Source organism: Grammomys surdaster, unplaced genomic scaffold (genome assembly GCF_004785775.1).
Source record: "Grammomys surdaster isolate TR1022 unplaced genomic scaffold, NIH_TR_1.0 148, whole genome shotgun sequence".
In the NCBI taxonomy this organism is placed as follows: Eukaryota; Metazoa; Chordata; class Mammalia; order Rodentia; family Muridae; genus Grammomys; species Grammomys surdaster.
Genome location: NW_021604606.1, coordinates 1717346 through 1728562, shown reverse-complemented (window position 1 = coordinate 1728562; position 11217 = coordinate 1717346). Strand labels below are relative to the sequence as shown.

The 11217-nt window shown below is 42.3% G+C and overlaps 1 non-coding gene across 1 annotated transcript; it reads right to left on the bottom strand.

Moving 5' to 3' along the window:
- Positions 1-2861: 2861 nt before the first annotated feature.
- On the bottom strand, positions 2862-3002 carry LOC114619198. Its single transcript, XR_003711083.1, has one exon. It is a non-coding gene; the product is annotated as a small nucleolar RNA SNORA48 (small nucleolar RNA).
- Positions 3003-11217: the final 8215 nt, after the last annotated feature.

Sequence of the window (11217 nt, the reverse complement as noted above, 5' to 3'; positions counted from 1 at the left end):
GCTTGAGTTAGAGATGAGGCCCAAGATGTGCTCGGTGCTCAGGTGGAAACCGGAAGGGGCCGGGGCTCTGGGTCAGGAGCGGATTTCTGGATCCCAATGAGTCCCAGTGGGTCCCAGTGGGTCCCAGTTGCTCCCTGATTGGGGGCGAGCACTGCCACCTCCTAGCCTAAGAAACTGCTTGAGCTAGCTTGAGCCACGGAGAGCCCCGCTCCCTCTAGGTTCTGTGAGATTGGGTGCAGAGCTGACTCCCGGGATCTGCTCTGGCACAGACCGGAAGGAACCCACGCTCCGGGCCCTGGAGTGAACTCCTGGGTCCCAGTGGGTCCTAGCCACTCCCTGTTCGGGGGCAAGCACTGCCACCTCCTAGCCCAAGACCCTGCTTGGCACAGAGGTCCTGCGAGCCCCGCTTCCTCTGGAGTCTGGGAGATTGGGTGCAGAGCTGCCTCCCGGGATCCGCGAGTGCTCGGGCCCCGATCGGATGGAGCCCGCTCCAGGCCAGGAGCGAATTCCTGGGTCCCAGTGGGTCCCTGTTGCTCCCTGTTTGGGGTGAGTGCTGCTTTTTCCTTACCTGGGATGCTGCGTGAGTTCAAGCTCCTGGGAGTCACTGTTTTTCTTGGTTTTCTGCAGTTGGGTACGGAGCTGCTGCCTGCGACCTGCTCTAGGCTCGGTCCCCTCTTGTAAATTTTTAAGGGCATTGTTAAGGCATGAAAGGTATAGTGGCAGAGGAAAGACAATGTGGAATTTGACATGAAAAGCTCTAGAGAATTTACACTGTATTTTTCACTTCTAGAAATAGATTTTTTTTCTAAAAAGAGAAAAGGCAGACATCAACAGTCTCTCTCTCTCTCTCTCTCTCTCTCTCTCTCTCTCACACACACACACACACACACACACACACAAACATCTCTATTCTTTGTTACAAAATTAAAAAATTACATGGTTAGATTTCTATTTCAGAATTTTTCACAATTACATTTGCCTATTTGATGATTTCTAGTTGAAATTCTATTAAAACAGTCTAGAACAAATGGAGATAGGTAGATACAAAATTTTCTTTTCTATATTGTTTCTTCTGTTCTTTTAAAATCTTTTTATTGATTCTTTGTGAGTTTCACATTGTGCACCTTAGTCCTGCTCATCTCCCCTTTCCCTCATATCTGCCCTTCACCCTTGCAACCTCCCCCGAAATAAAAAACACACAAACACAAACAAACAAAAATCAAAGCATAAAAAGACATTGTGGAAGCTGTAGTATATCACATTATGTCCCACAGTATATCCTTCTGTCCACACATCTTAACTTCATGTGTTCATTGCAATGATTCACTGGTCTGGTTTGAGGTCTCTGGCTTCTGTGACACCATCAATATTGGATCCTCACTGGGACTCTTCCTGCTTATCCCGTTGTTTCCCTGTGTCATGGAGATCCTGCAGCTTTAGATCAGCAAAACCTGCTTTTTTCATGTGTCCTAGTCCTTCATAGATGATATAGATTTTTGGGCCAACTCAGAGCCTTGGATCTGGGCGTGGGTTGTAGCTCAGCTGGTCAGCATGCCGGCTTTCCCGTAACCACACCACCAAGCAGAGCTCTGCAGCATTACTTCAGTTAGACCACCCAATGTCAACATCACCATTGGCAGGAAGCAGGGTCAGCTTTCCTCCTCTCCTACTCTCGTGTCCTCGAGCTGGCACACTCACATCCATGCCTCCCGGGCCAGTTCCACTGTGCTGCCCAGTCAAAGGCAGGGTTAACTCTCCCAAGGGCTGTAGTCTGCAAAGGTTTGGACCAGCCCTACCACTCTCAAGCCCTCAGGGCTGGCTCACCAGTGTCTTCACCATCAGGGCCAGCCCTATTATATTGCTCAGAGTAGGTGCAGGGCTAGATCTCCTGAGTGCTACAGCCAGTTGGGGTTGTGGGGGGGGGGCAGGGCTAGGTCTTCCATCCATGCTCATGACCTTGTAGGCAGCTTTCCCGACTATCTGAAGTGGCAAAGGGCAGAGGACGGGAGGAGGTGCATCACCTCTGCACCTGTACCACCCCATGGCAGACAAGTGGCAGGGTCTTCACATTCACACCCCCAGGCCAGCTTACCCACATCTCTGCTTCCAGGGCATTGCACTGCCTGGGTGAAGTACAGAGCCCAGTCCTGGACTGCTGCAACCAGTGAGAGGTGGGACCAGCTGTCCAGAGCATCAAAGCCACTGAGGTGTGGACCTGGTTCTACACAGGCCCTGGAGATCCACTAGGTTCCAGGTGGCTACTCTGACTATATTCTCTAGTGGTAATATGAGCCACTGACATTGACACTGACCTCTGCCCTACTGCTGCATAGCCACTGTCCCAGACATGGACCTCATTGGCAGCTCAGGCAGGGACTTCACTGTGGCCCCAGGTGATGTGGGGCTACCCAGTCACAAAAGGATACTTCTGTCCACCCTGGAGTCTCCAGTTCCATTTCCCTTCACAATGCTCAAGCTGCCCCACCTCTCTTTCTCTTCCATCTGTCGGCCACAAGCTTGCACACTGTGGTGGCTCCTATTGCAGTCTGGCTATGCTGCTAGTAGGCCATTGGGTGACATCCTCCAACAAGCTAGTGTCTATGGCCTGCCTGTGCCATGAGCTGGAGGGAGGACAGGTATATGGGTAGCATGCTGGTTTGCAGGTCTCTCTGCCTTCCCCCTCCTATGCTGTGCTGTGTGGTATTAGGCAGGGATCTCTGTGACTATGGCCTGCCAGTACATTGAGGGGGGGAGGGGGGCAGAAGACAGGTCTGTGGATGTCTTTCCCTGCCTGTACTGCATGGCATGGTGGAACGCAGGTCTGTGTCTGTGTTGCTCCTGCACTGAAGTGGATTTGATTTTTATGAGTCCTAGACATAAAACAGCTTTTGCCACCAAGCCAGGCATCAAGCTAGAATGAACAAAGGACAGCCATCTGCTCTGTCCCTGACTGATATAGGAATACCACTGACAAGAAGTCTCGTTGCCCATTGCCAGGAGGGTCGAAATAAGATTTATCTTCAGAAGAATAATTGAAAGTAGAAAAATTCATACACTAATAGGATTCACTGCAGTCTTTATTCATACAAAAGAAATTTTGCTATCACTTTAAATCTCCAGAAATAGGGACATTCCCAGGAAAGCATGCCAAAAATCTCTGAATCTATCATAGATCATTTTGATTTTTGCTTTTTTTTTTTAGAATTTCCTAATGCATACAATGTCTTTTGATCACACCAACCCCCATTACATCCCTTTCACTTCCTCCTTCCCCTTCCACCTCTCCAAATGTCCCCCTCCTAGTCCTCATCACAGTCTTTGCTATAAGAAAAATATTTAGTCTAGATACTCAGTCTTGGATTAGTTATTTTGTGTTTATGTGATCAAAATGCCTGACAGAAACAACTTCCTGGAAGAAAGATTTATTGGGCTCACAGTTTCAGCAGGTCTAAGACCATCGTGGTGAGGAAGGTATGGACACTTCATAGTGGTAGGGATTTCTTTGGCTGCCATCATGGCACACTAGGAAGCTGAAAGATTTTGACTAGAACTTGGGGTACACGTAACATCAAAGGCCAGTACCTAATGCTCTACTTCCACCAGTTAAGTTTCACCTTCAAAAGATTCCACAGCTTATGAAAACAGTGCAGCTGGCCAGAGGACAAGCATATAGGGAATGGCTTACATTTAAACACAATAAGCTTCCCTTGGCATTCTCCTATTAACGTATCCTGGATACATGTCCATCAGTGCTTACCCAGTTTCAGCACAATCAGCACCAGTATTGGGTTGGAAGCAGTATGACCTCCTCAAAATGTCTTAAATAATTACCTGAGCAAGCATATTGTTTCTTTTTTGCAAGGTATCTTTTTTGCCACTGTTATCACAAGCGACTATCCTATAAGATAATACACAACTTTTATACGCCCATACTAAGCAAAGAAAGCCACCTCTGATATAAATAAATAAATAAATAAATAGGTAAATAAGTAAATAAATAACATGAAAAGGAAGCTGGAGTCAGTGCTAACTTACCAATAATATCAGTGACAGTGAGGTTTGCTCTTATCCCTAATTGTTCAACCATAAGGATTCCCTTTAGTCTAAGGCAAGCCAGAACAATTTGTCACCCTAATTGATAGGTGCAGTTCCAGGGCAGCAAGAGTTGAGAGGAAGGGGAGCTAAGGCAGTGAAGCAGCAAAAGCAAATGCAAAGTGATCTATGAACAAGCCAGTGAGAACTCTCAAAGAAGAATGGATACTTAATTGTTGACCGGGGCAGTTTATCTTCAGACAGGTTGACTCAAGTCACTGCTTTGTAGGAACATCTCTTGACAGGATGGTTAAAGAGGAATTTTTCTACCATCCTGTCCCCTGTCTTTTCACTGGACATTGCCATTATATGGAGTGTTAAATCTTTGCAATTCCAGGCTCTGTCACCTTGATCTTCTGAAAAGCTTCTGGGGAAACCAAGTCATGTACCTCTTGTTACAGTCCTGATACTGAGAAGGACTTGGGAAAGTTATGAGCCCAGTAGGCCTGATACAATCAGGCCCATGGGCACTGGAGTCCTGTGGCTTTCATTGTAAAAGAATGGAGATCAGGAGATTTGTGAAGGCATCATTACCTAGTGGTTGAGTCTAACAGCTTTAGATTTGAATCCCAGCTCTTACATGTACAAGCAATATCATTTTCAACAAGTTATTTAATCTCATATATAAAATGAGGATTACAATTGCAATTTTCATAGAGTTCTGAAAAGTAAATGAGATATGACCTACGAGGTTATTACAAGACCACTTGATATGCAGAAAATATTTGAGAAGCTTGGACAGCTCTCCAAGAGAGGATTATAGAACTTATTATGATTAATTAATGGTGTTACTTTTTAAAAAAGGAACTACATGTCTACTTAACCTGGAAAATTTCAAGTAGATTTCTTTTGATTCCATTATGTAATGCTCATAATAAAAATCACTGCCACTTTTTGAGTAAGAGGTATATAGCAGGTACTATATATTCAACCTCACATTTTGGAAAAAAATCTGTGTTTTAGACATGTTGTGAAATTTGCTCACATCTCTATGACTGAAAGCACCTTAAGAACTTTAAAAAATTTTGCCTATATTTTATGTTGATTGGGGTCCTTGAGAAAAATGAAATATTTAAACTGGAGAAATAGGGAGTGTTTAAAAACATCCATGTGTCCCTCAACCAAAGAATGGATAAAGAAAATATGATTCACTTACACAATGGAATACTACTCAGTTATTAAAAACAAAGACATCATGAAATTTATAGGCAAATGGATAGAACTAGAAAATACCATCCTAATTGAGGTAACCCAGATGCAAAAAGACATGCATGCTATATATTCACTTATAAGTGGATATTATCCATGTAATACAGGACACCCACCATATACTCCACAGACCCAAAGAAGCTAAGTAACAAGGAGTCCCAAGGGAAGATGCTTGAATGTCACTCAGAAGGGGAAATAAAATTGTCTTGGGAGGTGGATAGAGGGAGAGAACTGTGTGAGAGAGGGGCTAGCGAGGGGAATCGGGTAGGGAGAGATGATGAAGTGTAGGGAGAACCCAGGGGAGGTGCATCTCTAGGACATGCCAGACCTGGGATGAGGATGCTCCAGGGAGTCTACAAGGTTGACTCTAGCTAAGACTTCTAGCAGTAGGGGATATGGGTCCTTAAGTAGCCAGGCAGGATTCCAAGTGGAGGGCTAAGGACATCAACCCATCTACAAATACTTTGACCCAAAATTTGTCCTTCCTACAAGAAGTGCAGGGACAATGATGGAACAGAGACTGAGGGAATGTCCAACCAATAATGATCCCAACTTGAGACCCATCCCAAGGGTAAGCACAAATCCTTGACACTATTAATGATACTCTGTTACTCTTGCAGACAGGAATGTAGTATAACTGTCCTCTGAGAGGCTCCACCCAGCAGCTGACCAAAACAGATACCCACAGCCAAATATTAGACCAAAGAGCATACAAGGGCTGGACCTAGCCCCCATCCCCACATATCTAGCAGATGTGTAGCTTGGTCTTTGGGCAGGTTCTCCCAACAACTATAGCAGGGACTTACTCTGATTCTGTTCCCTGTCTAAGGATCTTGTTCTCCTAAATGGGCTGCCTTGTCTGGCCTCAGTGAGAGAGGATGTACCTAGTCTCACAGTGACTTGAAGTGCCAGGGTGAATTGGTACCCCTCCCTGAGATAAATAGGAGGGGGAACTGAGGGTGGGGCCATGTGAAGAAGAAGAATGGGAGGAGAGGGGGGCTGAGATGGGGTATAAAGTGAATAAATATATAAATTAGTAGGAAAGTTGTCTGGATAGCCAACAAGTTGCTCACCTATTTTTTCTTCTTACAGAGAGTATATAGAGGCTAAGAAAGATGGTGCCGAACCTGGAAGTGAACTGGTACAGTTGAAATCTATAGCCACTACTGCTCAATAAGGAGAAAGTAGTTGGAGAAAGTGACTGACAGATATGCACAGAAGAGTTAACCTTGACACTGAATCCCTGGCCTAGCCCACTTATGAAGTGGAATGAAGTGGAACCTCTGTGAGGTATTTATGGGCTTATAAATATCTTCAAACTGTCTTTCTATTCTGAGAAATTCATGAGCCCTTACCCCATGCCCTTTCCTTATTGCCACTCAGTTTTCAGCCTTACTCATTCTAAGCCTCTCAGTAGCTAAACAACTTAATAGTCAATCAACTTGAACTACTGTAGAACTATAACATAAGCTGTCTCTCTTGCTAAAGGAAGTGGACAACTATGTTCATGGCTTGGATTTGTGCCCTCTTGGCAGTTTACACGCTATGTATGCCTTTAAAGCCCATCTGTGTATAGGACTGAGCATCATAATAGCATTTAACTGCTATCTAGTGTTAGCATGCTATGCAGATCCCTGTGTGAGCCAGATCTGAAATTTTATCTTTCCTATCTTCTGATCAAAGAGAACTCCAGATGAAGTCATATATGTGGATTAAAGGCAATATAGCAAAACACAGGTATGTGTCAAGGAGTATGAGCTTCCGAATTGTGCAGTTTATTTATGCCATTTCTATAATTGTCCAACCCAGTATTGTATATACCATTTCAAATTTAAAACTGTATTCTTCAGTGAAAGAGAATTTTATGGAAATATAGAGTAAATAACACCTGGCTCATAGATGGCAGTTAGCTTGGTCAGGCTTTCAGTTTTCTACTAGTATCTAGCAGCAGGCAAGATCTTTTCTAAAATAGAATTGTTGGCAGAACATTGGGCTGCTGAGATCTATTGGAGGCTCAATGCATTTCTATTGTTTGCTCTCACACACTTCTAATATTACTCTGTTGAGAGATAAGCACTACTGCCCAAGTTTTATCTTATCCCAGGTCCAACCTAATGTGTTAAAGAAAGGAGAATCAAACATATTTGGCATAACAGCATTATGATAGTCTTTAAGGAGAACTAGTTAATCTCGTTTAGAAGTGATATATCCTACCAGATTCCAGACCCCACACTCCAAGGAATGTAAATGATATAGCCAGTTTGGAATTTTTGTGGTATTATCACCCACCCTCTGCCACGCATATATCATGGCTGCCTACTTATTATTTACTGACTGTGTCTATTCACTGGGCCAAATTATCTTAATGTCATAATCATACTGTATCTGAAGAATATTCTTCAGGAAATGAAAATGATTAAATACTCTCCAGAATCCATTATGGAAAAGAACATGTGAGCATATCCCTGAGTATGCTTTGTTAAACTGTTGTCCTAATGGGAAGGCAAATGGCTTCTGATCATCATTGCTGACAGGAATGACTTATAATTTTGGTTAGGTCAGTGGCTATAAACTAGGTGCCAGAGAGTCTATTTATTTGCTCGTATAAAATTAACACTTCTAGAATCACAGCTGTGTCTGTATGCATTATATTAAGTCTGTGATGATCTACAGTCACTTACCAAGATCTATCTTGTACTGGTTAAACTCTCTAGTCAAATAAGGATAGGGATAGCTATACTAATATTTTCAAGCTTTAATGGTGGAATTTGATTTTTGTAATACTTCATATAGCATTACTGCTATTTCATTTATACTAATGTGACCTAAGAGGTATTTTTAGGGCTCCCATTTATCCCTCACTACTATATGCACCTTAACTTCATAAATCAGGAAGCCAGAGGGAATTCATTCCATTATTTGTGTGTGTGTGTGTGTGTGTGTGTGTGTGTGTTTCATTGTATAGTCTGAGGCTGAAGAAATAAACTTAGGGTGTGTTAATAGCCTTGGTGTATTTGAATCTAGATGCTGTAGCCTGCCTTTTTTGTTAAAATCTTAAAAACCTGCTCCCATAAATGTTACCTAGACTCCTGACAAAATGATTCAATCAGGGCTTATAGCTATTTCTGGTAAACTTTCTTTTCATTTCCTAGATCTTGTACTTGTTCATATGGCATTATGGTAGCTTTCATTTGGGGATGCTACCATGGCACATTTGATCACAGCAATGCTTTTACAAAATGAGGAAAGTAAGCTACAAATTAGGTATCACATATTCTATTTATTTGGTTCTGAAAAAGTATCAGTACCAAAACCATGGCTATGATTGAAATCATCATTTGTTTTGAGGAAAACTGTAGAGTCTGCCTTCTCCATTAAGAGAGTCTAAACGTTATCTATTTTCTTTGTGTCTGCCCAAATGCACATATCTTTTTCTTAGGATCTCATTTAGTAGTTTGCTAGCATTGCTCTCAATTTTTTAAAAATAATTTATTTATTTTTTCTCAAATCGTAATTAATTCACACAGGGGTTATAAACACAGGAAGACAGGGTGTGGGGAAGGGAATGACACTGGAGTGTGGGTGTTCAGGTGGAATACAGATATCTTTCAGAACCTGGTATCAGCTGGGTGAAGGTTCAGGGGACAAGTCACTATGACTCTGCCTGTGACTCACTTGTCCTTATCTAAGTTGGTATTGTCTGCCAAGGGTACCTATTTACAAGGTCTATGACTACTTGGGCTGGTAAATTTCCACAAAAGCTGCCTGTTTACAATAGATTATAGCCATCTGTTTCAATGTTTTTCCACTGAGACCCAAGACTTGGTGTTACTATACATGTATGACAGGCTTATTGCTGATTTTAGGCCTATGGCTGATTTTAGGCCTTCAGTGTGTAATCAGGGCTGCCTCTGGCATCTCCTCCCTTCTCTAAGTATAGAAGAGCTGTGGCAATTCTAATCTTGCGAAGGCAGGGATAGAGGCCTGACCTCCAGTAATTGAAGAGGACCTTGTAAGGGCTCCGGTCCCCCTGTTGTTGTCCAGTGAGGCATGAGGGCCATCCCCATCCCCATGTCTTTTTCCTGGAGAGGGGATACTTTTGTCATCAACCCCTATGCAGTCAGGCTTGTCCCTCAGGGAACCCAGATAGATATTTTTGTCTTTTATTTATATTCCCTTGCAGTGCTTAGCCTCGCAGCCTAAGCAAGAATTCAGATTGCCAGTCAGAGGGGGTTCTGGGTGGCCCCTCTCTGCTTGGTCTAGGGGCAGAAGTCCCTCCTTTTAGGTTGGGTGGAGATGGGTTTTGAGAACACCCTGTATAAAGTAACAACCTCATCTTGAGTCTCGTGGTCCTCCATAGCTAATGTTTGCCTTTGAAAAGGCAACAAGTTTATCAACAATTTCAGCAAGGGAAGAGTTAAACGCCCTGTTCTTGTTCCCCTTGTGTCTTCCAATCTTCTGCTACTGCTTCTACCAATTGAGGATGAACCTTAAGCAGGTAAGAGACTGGTTAGTTTCTGTGAGAGGAGGGAAGTTACAGGACAGAATGCCAGTCTATAGAGAGTATATTTGAGGTTCAAATGAAAGCATCCAGCACAGTTTTAAGTCCTGTGCTTCTCATCATTATTTTCTAAAATGCTGGCTCTGATCTCCTGTTTATAATACCTATAGCGAGAGAAATTTTTAAGAGAATTTCCTATTATTTTTATCTCTACAGGATTTCATTTCTTTGTGACCAGGGAACCCAATTCACAGCAGCATTTATTAAGCAGTCAACAGATGGCAGTGACCACAGTGTGTTCTAAGGACAGTTAGTGTTCCTACTAATAGTTTAAAGCATAGTGCACTTCACATACTTTTGATACACTGAAATATGAAGTAAGGAAATTGTGTAAGAAAATAAGTGTCAGCATATACCTACATTAATTCTATGATCAGCCACTAATAATTTATTTAATCAAAGATCATTGAATAGAGTATTTCCAACATATAGGCAAGCAAAACAAAAAATCATAAATTTTGTGTTATAATAGCGAAGTCAGGCAAACATTGTGATGGCTAGTTTTTATCTCAACTTGACACAAGCTATAATCATTTGAGAGGAGGGAGCCTCAGTTGAGAAAAATGCCTTTATAGGATGGGCTGTAGGCAACCTGTAGGGCATTTTCCTATTTCATAATTGATGGAGGGCCCAGCCCATTCGTGGGCAATGTCAACCCTGGCTGGTGGTTCTAAGTTTTATAAGAAAGCAGGCTGAGCAAGCCAGGGGGACAAGGCCAGTAAGCAGCACCCCTCCATGGTCTTTGCATCAGCTTCTGACTCTAGGTTTCTACCATACATGAGTATACATGAGTTCCTCATGATTTCCCTCAGTGATTGATCATTACCTAGAAATGTAAGTAAAATAAGTCCTTTCATCCCAAAGTTGCTTTTTATCATGTTTTTTTTTATTCATTACAGCAAATCCAACTACAGACAAATGAGGACATTCTGAAGAAAATAAATGAAAAACTGTTTCAGAAATTTTCACTGATATTGTTAAAAGGAGGAGTCATAGCTATTTCATGGTCTCTTCTCTATGACTGTGATTCTTGAAGTTCATACCTTTTTAAATTTTTAATAATTTTTTGAAATTAAAATCATATCATTTCCTCCTTCCCTTTCCCCTTTACAACCCCTTCCATGCACTCCCTTACTCTTTCTCATGTTTATGGCTTCTGTTTCTTTAATTGTTTGCTATATAAGAAAATAACTGTAAACCTAGTGGCTTACATACCTTTAAAAAGCTAAGTATCAATCATTTTATATGATTTAGTTAACAGTTTTGGTCAGGGTGAGGCTGAATGAAACTGGTTCATCCAAGATGGCATTGTTCACAGTTCATAGTTGAGCTATGTCAGATGAGGCAGGCAATAA